Source organism: Hyaena hyaena, unplaced genomic scaffold (assembly GCF_003009895.1).
Source record: "Hyaena hyaena isolate Hyena2069 unplaced genomic scaffold, ASM300989v1 scaffold_317, whole genome shotgun sequence".
NCBI classification, from domain to species: Eukaryota; Metazoa; Chordata; class Mammalia; order Carnivora; family Hyaenidae; genus Hyaena; species Hyaena hyaena.
In genome coordinates, this window is record NW_024080950.1 from 555734 (window position 1) to 568982 (window position 13249).

General features: G+C 39.3%; 1 protein-coding gene across 2 annotated transcripts in view; it reads left to right on the plus strand.

Moving 5' to 3' along the window:
- CERS6 (ceramide synthase 6) overlaps positions 1-13249 on the plus strand; it is a 321027-nt gene that overhangs the window by 247871 nt on the left and 59907 nt on the right. The gene's annotated exons all lie outside the window — the stretch shown is intronic.

Below are 13249 nucleotides of genomic sequence, written 5' to 3' on the forward strand. Positions count from 1 at the left end.
ACCAGAGTAGCTTTTGCTGAGGGTGCTCTTGACCTTTTAAGTGTTAAACCCACCCATTCCAACTCTCAACCTACCTACCTTCCTACTGGTAGGAAGAATAGGCACTTCTGGCTGTTTACTGCTTATAATTTTCCCATCATAACGTTTTCTCCAGATTCCCATATTTGGATCATTCCTTCAAAGTCGTCTTTGCTGGCATCCAGCCCAGGGCCTCATGTGCCACATATTTCTGAGCACCAGGGTCTAGTCCTGGATTATAGGACATCATTTTCCGGTATGATCAAGCTTATAACCTTCAGCACTACCAGCCATAACTAATGTACCAGTAACTCCCAGATGTCTCTCTTCAGCCCTGGGTTCTCTCCACCTCCATACTTCCACAAATCTAGGCATAAATAATAGTATTGTGTCCTTTTTGTTTTTTATTTAATCTTCCCATCAACTCCAAGATCCAGTTGGATCACTTGTTATTTATCCTCATTTTATAAATGAGGAGGCTGAACTTTACATGCAATGTATTTCCAGCTGTTGATATGATCATCCCCTAGCTTTGTCCTTCCAGTAATGCTTTTAACCGACAGTTCTATAAGCTAACGGTTTTCCTTGGCTCTCCTCTTTGCTTTGCCTCATACCTGAACCCTTAACGTCACTGACATGTTTAGTTTGAGTTGTCTCTACTTTTGCTTAATCTATTGCAATAGCCTTTTAAATGGTCCTCCTTTCTAAATAGTCATTCTTGTCTACCTGCCACATAAGAGTTATCTTTCTAGGGGCGCCTGGGTGGCTCAGTCGGTTAAGCGTCCGACTGCAGCTTAGGTCATGATCTCATGGTTCGTGGGTTGGAGCCCCACGTCAGGGTCTGTGCTGACAGCTCAGAGCCTGGAGCTTGTCTTCGGATTCTGTGTCTCCCTCTCTCTCTTACCCCTCCCCTGTTCACGCTGCCCCTCTCTCTCTCTCTCTCTCTCTCTCTCAGAAATAAACAAAACATTAAAAAAAAAAAAGAGTAATCTTCCTAAAGCCATCAAGACAAAGTTAGACTACTTGGAGTAATATGCAGGATTATCAACATGATTCAAAAACACCTCTCCAGTGTCATTACCCATCCCTTTTCTCCCCCTTCTGAAACACACATATGTCCTAGCATTATGTCTTTTCATCATTGTTCAGACATAATTTTTTTCATGCACCTTTTTTTCTTAAGACCTTGCCTTGGCTCAAATATACCCTATTTCCCTCCTCCCAAACCTGACCTAGTCCAAAAATAATATCTTCTTTGAAGGCCAATTCAATTCCCCCAAGGTTTTTTTTTTAATGTTTTTCATTTATTTCTGAGAGAGAGAGACCGCATGAGCAGAGGAGGGTCAGAGAAAGAGGGAGACACAGAATCTGAAACAGACTCCAGGCTCTGAGCTAGCTATCAGCACAGAGCCTGACACGGGGCTCGAACCCATGAACCATGAGATCATGACCTGAGCCAAAGTCGGCTGCCCAACGAACTGAGCCACCTAGGCGCCCCCCGCCAAGGTTTTTGATCATTCTTTCCTCTGTGTTTAGTTGCCCAATGTGTAAGCACTGAATGTTTTTTAACTGTATAGTGGTCTGCCTTCCCTAGACTTGGAGAGCAGAAGAGCAAGATATGTTCATCTTTTTATCAGAGCTGTCAATGCCCCTGCTTGGGATGGGGATCAGTAAGTTTAAAGTGAATGAATAAATGGACTCATCAGAATGTCTTCTGATTTACTAATGGATATCTTCCAAGCTTTTTGGCAGACAGAACTTTGCACATTGTCAAGGAGCACAATACTTATAATACTGTAAATTCCTTGGTTAGATCAGTAATCTGCTAAATTGCAAAGTGGTATCCAGGTGGCTACAGAGGAACATTTAAGGGTCTTTGGCTCTAGTACATGCATCCCCTTTCCCCAGGTGCATGCTTTTACTGTCCTACAGCAGAGGTGTTCTTGCTAGCAAGAAGCTGCTTTTCCTTACCTGTATCACTGCACAGCCTTAATGGGATGTATGTGTTTGATTCTCACAAGAAGTAGATGGTCCCTGTAAGGACTACGGCTGCTGGCAAAGCAGAGAACTCATTAGCAACCAAAATTTATGGGTCCTTACTCATTGCACCACTCTGGTCAGTTTCTGGAACTATTTAAAGGTCCTTCAGTGATGGTGTGCCAGTTAGATTACATTTTGTCTGCTTTACACGAGGTGTCTTCTTCATTCATGTACTTAGTACCTGAAAACTGATTATCTATGTGCTAGGCACTGTGTTAGTCTTATTGTGCATTTTACGTATTTATTTTTTAAGCCTTTAATTGTGATAAAAATACAAAACATAAAAATTTACCATCTTAACCATTTTAAGTATACAGCTCAGCAGTATTATACACATTCACATTGTTGTGCAGCCAGTTTCCAGAACTCTTTTCATCTTGCATAACTGCAGCTCTGTACCCATGGAGACAGTAATTCCTCATTGTCCCTCCCCCAGCCCCTGGCAACCACCATTGTACTCTCTCAATGAATTTAACTACTCCAGGTGCCTCATAGAAGCAGAATTGTACTGTATTTGTCATTTTGTGACTGACTTTCTTCACTTACCATAATGCCCTCAGGATTATCAGTGTTGTAGCATGTGTCAGGATTTCCTTTCTTTTTAAGGCTAAATCATGTGCATTTTATTTTCTTTTGAAGAGCATTTTTGTCTCAGATAATTACAGAAAAAAACTAGTATATAAAAAAATGAGGCTTGAATATTTTCCCATTTTGTAGCTGGGCAAATCAATATACAGTGAGTTGATGTAAATTTTTCAAGGTTGTGCTGTCTGGGAATGAATAAGAGCCCAAGTTTACCCAGCAGAGTTCTGTGATTAACTCTTAAGTTAAATGTGTATGCAATTCTTATATTACCTTGCCTTGCTATGCTCCTGACATTAGAGGTAGTAACCTTTTTGCAGCTCTTTGCCATTTTATTGTGTTCCCTTTGCTTAGTGAGAATTAAGTGTGCCATATAGAGTTTAAGATATTAACAAAATCAAGATTGTAACTGTACTTGGCTCCCAGGAGCTAAGCCATTGCTAGCGAGATATTGCTGTACCAAGTCACCAAACCTCTTCCATTTGCTTCAGTTTTCTCAACATGCATTTAATGTGTATTTTCAGTGAGTTAAGAGGACTCATAGGGTCTTCATTGTTTTAAGCCAAATGACAATTATCTAATAGTTATCATAAGTGGTTGATTTTCAGTGGTTGAAGTGTATCATTTTATATGGTATTAATATACTTTGTATCAGTGTAGAAACCACCTATGTATAAAAAGGGTAATTTTTCGATGAAGTTCATTGAATTGATCTCAAGCTTATACATGTTGCCAGTGTTTAGCAGTTAAGTATACGTTTTTCTTAGTCAACACCAATAGCTTGTTTTAGGCATCTGGCACCTGTCCCTTCTTTAGCTGGTCAGAGTACCTTTGTACATTCCTGGTGCAGTTGGTTTATTCTTCTTTCTTGCACAAAATGGGAATTTAGCCACTGCCAGACCTGTGTATTACTCAGCACAGATTTTAATGAGGAAGGCCTTTCTCTCTCTTTCTCTTTCTTTCTTTCTTTTCTTTCCTTTCTTTCTTTCTCTTTCATATAATTTGTGAAATTGTCTTACATACAACACCCAGTGCTCATCTCAACAACTGCCCTCCTCAATGCCCATTACCCATTTTCCCCTCTTCCCCACACCCCCCAACCACCCTCACTTTGTTCTCTGTATTTAAGAGTCTCTTGTGGTTTGCCTCCCTCCCTCTCTGTAACTATTTTTCTCCTTCTCTTCCCCCATGGACTACTGTTAAGTTTCCCAAGAACCAAATATGAATGAAAACGTATGATATCTGTCCTTCTGACTGACTTATTTTACTCAGCATAATACCTTCCAGTTCCATCCACGTTGCTGCAAATGGCATGATTTCATTCTTTCTCATTGCCAAGTAGAATTCCATTGTTTATATAAACCACATCTTCTTTATCCATTCATCAGTTGATGGACATTTAGGCTCTTTCCATAATTTGGCTATTGTTGAAAGCGCTGCTATAAACATTAGGATACACGTGCCCTATGAATCAGCACTCGCTATCCCTTGGGTAAATTCCTAGTAGTGCTATTGCTAGGTCATAGGGTAGTTCTATTTTTAACTTTTTGAGGAAGGCCTTTTTCTCATTGCCGTCCTCACTAGAGAATTGTAGCCCTTGCTCTTTTCCTTTGCATCTTGTGGACTGTCACTGTGGGTCCTTGGTGGTTCCCTCTCCACTGCTCCACTGCTCTGAGGCTCTGCTTTTCCATCCATCAGTGAGGATTAATTGAATGTCCTGGCTGCTGCCAAATACATCCCCTACCTTGTATGTTGCAACTATTAACTAAACCCTCTAAAAACAGCCCTCTAATTATGAAATAGAGATGTTTGAAGACACCCATCGACAACACAGTATGGAAAACTTTTCATAGAGTTATTAGTAGAAAGCCTACAAAGAATGTTTCTTTTGTTTCCCTATTAAATGACAATGAGCTTGAATGGCCATTTCAAATAGGGACCAGGATTTACAAACATTGAATTTGAATGCATGCCTCAAATTGTTATAATCAGTAACCGAAGTGAAGGTTAGAAATCATTTTCTGTGACTCAATGAGTTTATGAGTCTTTCTAAAATGGCTTTTATGTTCATAAACTCCTTTTCTCCAGAAGTATTCTAGTATTGCCAACTTTTTTTTCACCTGCTGTTTCCAAATAGAATCTGGTGTTAAAAATGAAGGGAGAGCCTCTCATCCCTGTGGTGACAAGAGTTCATTGCTGCTGTCTTGATCATTTCCAGAGTTGGTACTTATTTGGTCAGTGATGAGATTTATTATTATTAACCTTCCCAGAGGGAAGGGACAGCCCAGACATAGTCATTTGGTATAATAGACTTATAATTAAAATATTCTATTATGTGCCTCCAAGATATTTTGAGGATTTTATCTTACCTTTTTCTTCTTTCTTCCCTCCATTTGTCTGTCTTTCCCTCCCTTCTTTTCCTTCCTTCCTCTCTGTAAGCACAAAATTGTTAAGGTATCTTATTAAAACAGCAGGTGTATTCTCAGTATGCAGCATTATTTGAAGTATCTTTTATATCTCAAGGCTTAATTTTTATTAAAACTGTGTTTTTCAGCACCTGTTCACAATGTGTATTTCTCCTGCACATCCAGACTTTCCAAGGGAAACTAATAAATGTGTTGGAGCTCAGAACAGATTGCCTGTGTCTAAGCCCTATGTCCCTTTTAACTAAGCTGCTGTTTGGCTTGAAGGCCTGGGCCCTTGGCCAATAAACTCTGCTTGTGTTCAGAGTCCTTTGTAGGAAATCATCCATGGCCAAGTTCCAGGGCCCAGCTGGTGAAATCAGCGTGTTGCTCTTTTGGTCTTTAACCTGAGAAAAACACTACATCTTGTATGAGATCCTAACAGAGAGAGAAGTATGATGATTAAGTTTAGCAAGAAACTTCTTGACGGGCTTGTGTTTGCTCTCTGGTAACTTCGGCAGAGAGTAACTGGCACCTGTTGCTACAAATGCTTTAGCTGCCTTTTAGGGGCTTGCCACACACTCCAGATCTTTTCTGCTTCAGTTAGTTTTAGGGTGAAGAAGATGCATGCTGTAATCTCCTCTATAAGGAAGCAGGACTGCATGGAATTTAATGAAATAATATCCATGAAACTGTCTGGTATCATGCTTGACAAATAGAGCTTAGAACATCACCTAACACATAATGATCAAAATTTGGTTGAATCAATATATAATGCTAAAACCAGCCGACCAACAAAAACCTCCAAAACTAGTGGTCACAAATTGTTGTATTTTTGGCCAATTAATATTAGCAAAACTAATTAGGAGGAGGAACTAACTTAAGGTTGCCAGTCTTTGACTTTGTCTGGTAAGGAAATTAAAGAACACCTGCTACTTATCACCCTCAATTCATAAAGGAAATTTTAATATTTTAAGGGAGAAAGGATACCTTGTAATAAAGGGCAATTCTTTAAGTGTATCTTTATGTAAAAGTTATTATTTTTCTCATTTTCTTCTAAACTAGGGAACAGTTATGGGCATTTTGACTTAAAAGTTAAAGGGATGGGTTCTGGAATCCATCTGCCTTCTCAGCACTACTCCTAATTTGGTATGACCTTGACCAAGTTACTGTGCCTTGCTTTCCTGATCCAAAGAATGGAGTTCATGTAACCTAACTCACGGGAGTGTTGTGTGCATAAATAAGTAATACATGTTCTTTGAACAGTGCCTCGCACCTAATAAATGCTCGATAAATGTTAGCTATTACTATAGTAATTAACTTTGTTCACCAAATATTGCTACCTCTCAACACCTAGGCAGTTGGATGGGGCTAACCTGAATGGTAGGCTGTCAAAAAACCTGGCTTGAGTCATTTTGGGGCTGAGATATTTAATCACTGGTGAGACCTTCTAGTGTCTCTTTTCCCCAGTAATATAGTGACTGGTAACATCTGAGGTGGAAACTGCTCCATCAGCCTGGGTCCCTGAGTGACTGTGGTGAGCAAAGTACCAACACCCCCATCCCCACCACGCAAGGTGACGTAGAGTGAATGAGAAATAAGCTTTTGTTTTAAACCACTGAGATTCTAAGGGCTTTGTTTTCGCCACATAATCTAGTTTATTCTGACGAGTACAGCTATTATTAATAATATGGCTAATTATCGTTTCCTTGAACAATATCTGGAAGTAATTTTTCTAGATCAACAGTTCTCAAAGTATAGTCTGCGGACCCACGGAGATCTTTCCAGCAGGTCTGCAGGGTCAGAACTGTTTTCATCCTGATATGAAGATGTCATCCACGTTTCTGACTGCATTGAAATTATCCTCCTAGTCCAGCAATAATAGTGGGCGAAGTTGCGGGTGGTGGCTCCAAACTGTACCAGCAATTGTGTTCTTCACTGCCACATGAGTACAGGGAGGAAAGTTGCCGGTTTCAGTTAAGACTGCTCTTGATGTACAGCCCCTCTGGAAAACAGCGTGGAGGTTCCTCAGGAAACTAACAATAGAACTCCCCTAGGACCCAGCAATAGCACTGCTAGGAATTTACCCAAGGGATACAGAAATGCTGAGCCGTAGGAGCACATGTACCCCAATGTTCATAGCAGCACTCTCCACAATAGCTAAAACATGGAAAGAGCCTAAGTGTCCATCAACAGATGAATGGATCAAGAAGATGTGGTTTATCTATACCATGGAATACTACATGGCAATGAGAAACAGTGAAATCTGGCCATGTGTAGCAACATGGATGGACCTTGAGGGTGTTATGCTGAGCGAAATAAGTCAGGCAGAGAAGGACAAATACCATATGTTTGCACGTATAGGAGGATTAGGAGGAACTTGACGGAGGAACAAGGGGGAGAAGAAGGGCGGAAATGGTGGGGGAAAGAGAGAGAGGCAAACCATGAGAGAGTCTTGAATGCTGACAAAAACTGAGGACTGATGGATGTGGGTAGGAGGGGGGATGGGCATGGAGGAGGACACTTGTGGGGATGAGCACTGAGTATTATGTGGAAACTAATTTGACAATAAACTATTTGTAAAAAAAAAAAAAAAAGACTGCTCTTGATGGAGCACTAAAAAGTGTTAATTTTACTAAATCTCTGTTGTTAAGCATGCACTTAAAAATGTCTTGTGTGATGAAGTGGGAAGTAGGCATAAAGAACTTTTGCTGCTTAACAGTGTATGATAGTGTCTGCAGGAAAACCATGTGCACTTAGTGCTTTGTGTTGTGAGCTGAACTCCCTGCTTTCTTCTCCTGTAAATCTCATTTTTACTTGGAAGAATGACTGACCAACTGTGATTATTCCAATTTACATGTTTGGTAATCACTTTTCTGAAAATGCACAAAGCGACTTTGTCAAGTAGTTTCAAGAAAAAAAAATTGATGGTATTTGTTGTCAAGGATAAAACTGAGGTTTTCAAGGAAACGTTAGACTTTTGGAAGACTTGTGTCCACCAGTGAGAGCTTAATAGCATCTCAATCCATAAAGACTTATCTGATGAGATTGGTAGTGATATTAATAAAAGTGATTTTTAAAAATATTAACTCAGTGAACCACTATTTCCCAAATGACTAATGCATGAGCTGCAATGTCATGCATAAGTAAAAGATCCATTCAAAGTTCAAGGCAGACCAAAGGACTTCAGTGTAAAAGAATATGAAAGGGGTATTGATATGGTTTTAGATTCTACATTGCACCTAACCTTTAAAAATATCCCACTTGTCAAATTTTGGTACAATATGAAAGAATATTCATAACTATCTGAAAAGACTATTAAGATACTTCCCCCTTTCCAACTGTTTGATACTTCTTTTTCTTTACATACTTCAACCAAAATAGCTTAGGGCAACAGATTGAATGTATATGCAGTTTAAGAGAATCCAGGTCTCCTGTCTTAAGCCAGACATCAAAGAGGTTTGAAATAATGTAAAACACTGCCATGCTCCTCACCACTTTTTTTATTTTTAGAAAATGTAGTTATTTTTCATAAAAATATTTGTTAGTTACCATGTAATAGACTTGATTTAGTAAATGTATTTTCCCTGTTTTTTTAATTTCTCAGTTTTAATATTTCATGTGGTGAATACGAATAGATATAACCCACATCAAGACACACTTTTTGATGTCCTCAATGATTTTTCAAAATATAAAAGTGTTGTGAAACCAAAATGTTTAAGAACTGCTGGTGGAGATTATTTTTAAGTATGTTCTAGACATATGATTCCAAGGTAGTGCCTCAGCTTGTATCGATGTGTTCTCGTCCTTAGTTTGCAAAACTCGGATCACACCAGTGACACGTGCCTGTCCCGAGAGAGATGGAGTGTGATGTGGTGTCCTCTCTGTGTCACCTCTGCGCTACGACGTGGAGACACAGGCAGGCTAGCCACTTTATGCCTTTGTGCCCAGAGGGGCACAGTTGCTCTTTTGGGTTTCCACTTGTGATCGGAGTAGGAATATTTGCCTCCAGAGTTCTGAGGCAGATAATCCTGACTCTTGGGCCTCAGTCCTGCTGTTTTCTCAATACTGTGTCTTCAGAATATAAGAAGGGAAGAAGAGGCAGCTCATTTTAATAAACTACCACCTGAGAGAAGGACATTTTAATCCAGTGGTGGTGGGAAAACAATGGAACAGTGTTGTCTGGAAAGAAATGTGTCTCCTGGGGCAGTTTTTGTTGGATTCTATTCAAAGACTACCGTAACAGGTGGCTTAATCTGGCAATCAGACCCCCAAGTGCCTTGCCAGGGGAGAGCTCTTAAGCGTCTTTAGATGTGACAGTCAGACTACTGGGCCCTGAGCAGACCTGGGGCAGGACAGCAGCACACGCCCTGCAGTCCACAGTGCAGGAGGGTGCCAGTCAGGAACCTGTTCTTCCAGTGTGGTGCAAAGAGCCTCAGCATTGCCGCGCTGCAGAGACCCCCACGCCAGGACCTTCACAGTGCTGCTGGTCTAGGGCTCTGGGTCTTTAAGTCTAGGGTCTGTGGAGTCCCACCCTCTCATTTGGAAGGTTCAGTCATTCAGCTTCCTCTCGGGGGGTTTTCTTAAGTCATCCTTGGGGTTTTGGGAATATACCCACTCTGGTTTATCATAGCTTTAGCTCTCTCCCCAACTCCATAAATCCCCTCTGTTTCTCTCCCCATAAATACAAATGGATCCACTCTCACATCCTTCCTTCTGGCTTCCTAAGAAGGGGGGCACCATTTCCACTCATGGCTAACCCTGCACCTTTGCTCTTGATCCCCCTTCTCTTTCTGCCTTCCAGATATGGACCATGTTCTCTTTGTTAGTCTTTCACTTCTTTATGTTTTCAGAAGTATCGTCTCTCTACGGCTTCCTTCTTCACAGTCATCTTTTCTCACATGTTTCTGTAGTTAGGAGCCTGGGCTCTGTGGTCACACACAACTGAATTTAAATGTGATCTCGAGCCCATTCTTACTGTGTGATTTTGGAATAATTACATAGCATCTCTGTGCCTCAGTTTCTTTATAAAATTCAGTTCTGATAGTACTTGCTTTATGGAACTAAATGACAGTGTCAGAGCATTTGGGGCTTGAAAATTAGTAGGCAGATTGGAAGGCAAATAGGACTTCACCAGCTAGTCAAAGTAGAGTGGGGCTTGGAGAAAAGAAGAGAAAAGGCCAACATTCCAGCCAGAAAAAAAAAAAAAAAACAAAAACAAAAACAAAAAAACCAACCACATGGCTAGAGGCGTACATGGGGCCCAGGTGAATTCTCCAGGTAGAGTTCTGGCTGCTTGTGAAGAGTGGGGAGCTCAGGAAGCTGAAGGATGAGGAGTTAGGAGCCCAGAGATAAGGCTGATGAGAACAATAAGAGTTCCTCTGAACCCCTTCTGACAACTCACAGCATCATCTAAACTTGGTTGACCTGAAGGATACATGTTTCATCTTCATCTAAAGCACAAAATTGAGTCCCTGATTGCCTGTTGTCATTTTGGGACTCAGGGTCTTTGTAGTAAATATGATGATGGCTTTTGAGTCCTGGGATGTTTCTGATTTTACTTGAGCACAGTCTGCCCCCTTCTGATCATTTTGAATGTTTTCAACCTAAACGGTTTACTTGATATCATTAAGTGTTGCAGTTTGCTTTTGTCCTCAAGAATATTGGGGGGAGGGGCAGGGGGAAGAGGAGGAGAGAATAAAGTCTAAACCTATGCACCACTTAAAAGTTATGTTTAAAATGTCTCAGAAGTGGCCCTTCTAGCATTAAAAACTGTACAAGTTAGTGTGACTGGGCCAAGTGTAATTTAAACAGAGCCCAGAATGCATACATTAAGCCCTCCAACCCCAGGCACTTGTAATTTGACAAGACTGGTAGTGATGAAAATTTCTGAAGACCCAAAGTTCAGTGAGAAAAATAAATGCATGTATAATTAAGAAAAATATCTACGTCGTTTGAAAGCATAGTGTATTTCAAGAGTGTGCTCTTGATGGGGAAAGGAAAGGAAAACATGAAGGAGGACTCCAGAGAGTTGCAAATTAAGTTCTGTTCTCTGACCAGGCACGCTGGAAGGGAATTAGTGGCACTATCTTACTATTTTCTGTTGTGCAAATAAAATTTTATTGTATCCTTTTCCTCAGTAATAAAATCAATTAAAGATTTAATATTAACTAAATAATTCATAGGAGACAAGATTATGAGTTCTTGATCTTGAAATGGTACCATAAATGTTACACGGGAGAAAGATTGGGTAAATACTGCTTATACAGCGGTTCTTTATTTTATATATGTTCCTAGAAGCTATAAAGTAAAGGCACATCTAGCAGTAGGGAAAGTAATATTGCCTCCAGACAGACAGCTTTTGTTTTAAGAGCCAGTGAGGAAACTTCTTGATTTTCAAATTTTCTTGAAGTTGTAGTTATAATTTATTATGAAAATTTTAATAGAGACACCTGCAAAACCTCTTTTAATGGTTTATCTATTTTTAGGTTTATCTAATTTTATAGTTTATCTAATTGTAAGAGTAATATTTTGTGAATTACATCAGAACAGGTATTAGAAGTAAATCTCTTGTATCCTTTATCTGATAAAATTGGACATAATACTATGCAATTGTCACATCTCAGATAACATGATTTAAGAACCTCATAATATGTCCTTTGGTGTGACTCTAAGACAGGGGTCATCAGACTTTTCTGTGAAGGGCCAGATAGTATATATTTTAAACTTGCAGGCCACAGTCTCTGTTGCAAGTATTCAGTTCTGCCGTGTTAGGAAGAACCCTGCCATAAATAATGGTTAAACAAACGGATGTGACAGTGTTCTAATAAAACTTTATTTACAAAAATAAATGGAGCACCAAATTTGGCTTGGGGGCCATAGTGTTCCTTTCTCTGCTCTAAAGTAGAGTAACCTAGGTCTACATATTGACCAAATAGTGAGGATGTGAGATTTGAGTATGGCTAATAGAGATATTTAAATCATATCAGTACATATTTTTAAAACATTTTTTAATAACAATAGTAAATTCAAAGTCTTTCGTCAGTTTATTGGCACTTACTATTTTTAGAATGATATTTGCATGTGACAGTTAACTTCCTCAAGGACCTGAGTATGTATACATTTGGTACAAAGGTGGAAAAACTCTAGTCTATTGGGAAAAAAAGTGTTGAAATAAACTTGACTATAGATTTAGTGTAAATGAAGTTTTATTCATGGATTGAATTTTAGAGAAGAGATAACTGAATAATTTCTGCTAGAACTACTCCGCTTTATAATTGAACAAATATTTCTCAAATAATTCACACTTTTTTATCCCTTCCCAAATTTCCCCATGAATATTTACCCTAGCGTGCCTAGGCTATCCATGAGAGTGAAAGCGAATTCACATTACAGTTTTTGAAGAGGCTTGCTATTTGAAATATCTGTCTTTAAATGCCACATTTAACCAGTTCTCTTTATAGTACAGCAAAATTCAAAGCCAGCTAAAATTAAAATACCCAAATAAACTGAGGGAGATTGCAGATACCCAAAAGTTGACATTTAAATACATTGTATGAACTTTTCACATCATGCGTGGGTAAGAGAAAGGTATAATTTTCTTCAGATTGCCTTATATGGGGCAAATCAGAATCAACTGATTTCTGTAAATCACCATGAATAGACATTTATTTCAGTCATCATCTCAAGTCCTAGACAGTTTTTTAGTGTCTTATTTCTTCTTTTAAGAGGTTATTGTCTTTTGTTTTTTTTTTAATATACTCATACTGTCAACCCTGAAAACCTATGATATTTAGTATTCCCTCAATGGAAAAAGTATTTACCTATGATTATTCTTCCCGTATGTAAGTTTTCTCTGAAATCCTCCCCCATTGCCATCTGTGTGTTTGTGTTGCAGTGGGACTGGGGCCTGACTGGCCGCTCTCCCCTGCACATTGCCAAGTTACATGCCACAAGTCCACTTCCTGCCCAGCCGTGCTTCTTCCCAACTGGTTGGCTTTCATCGTCAGGTTGTAAACTCCCGAGTAAAGAGATAGGAAGACAGTTTGTTATTAATCTCTATAAAAAATAACATGTTATTCTGTCAAAAGTCACAACAAATTTCTATGTACCTTGAAAGTTCAAATTAGCAAAAAAAAAAAAAAAACTGTTTAAAAAACAAAAGAAAACAAATAGACATGAGAGCAGTTGCCATGCAGTGAAATCAG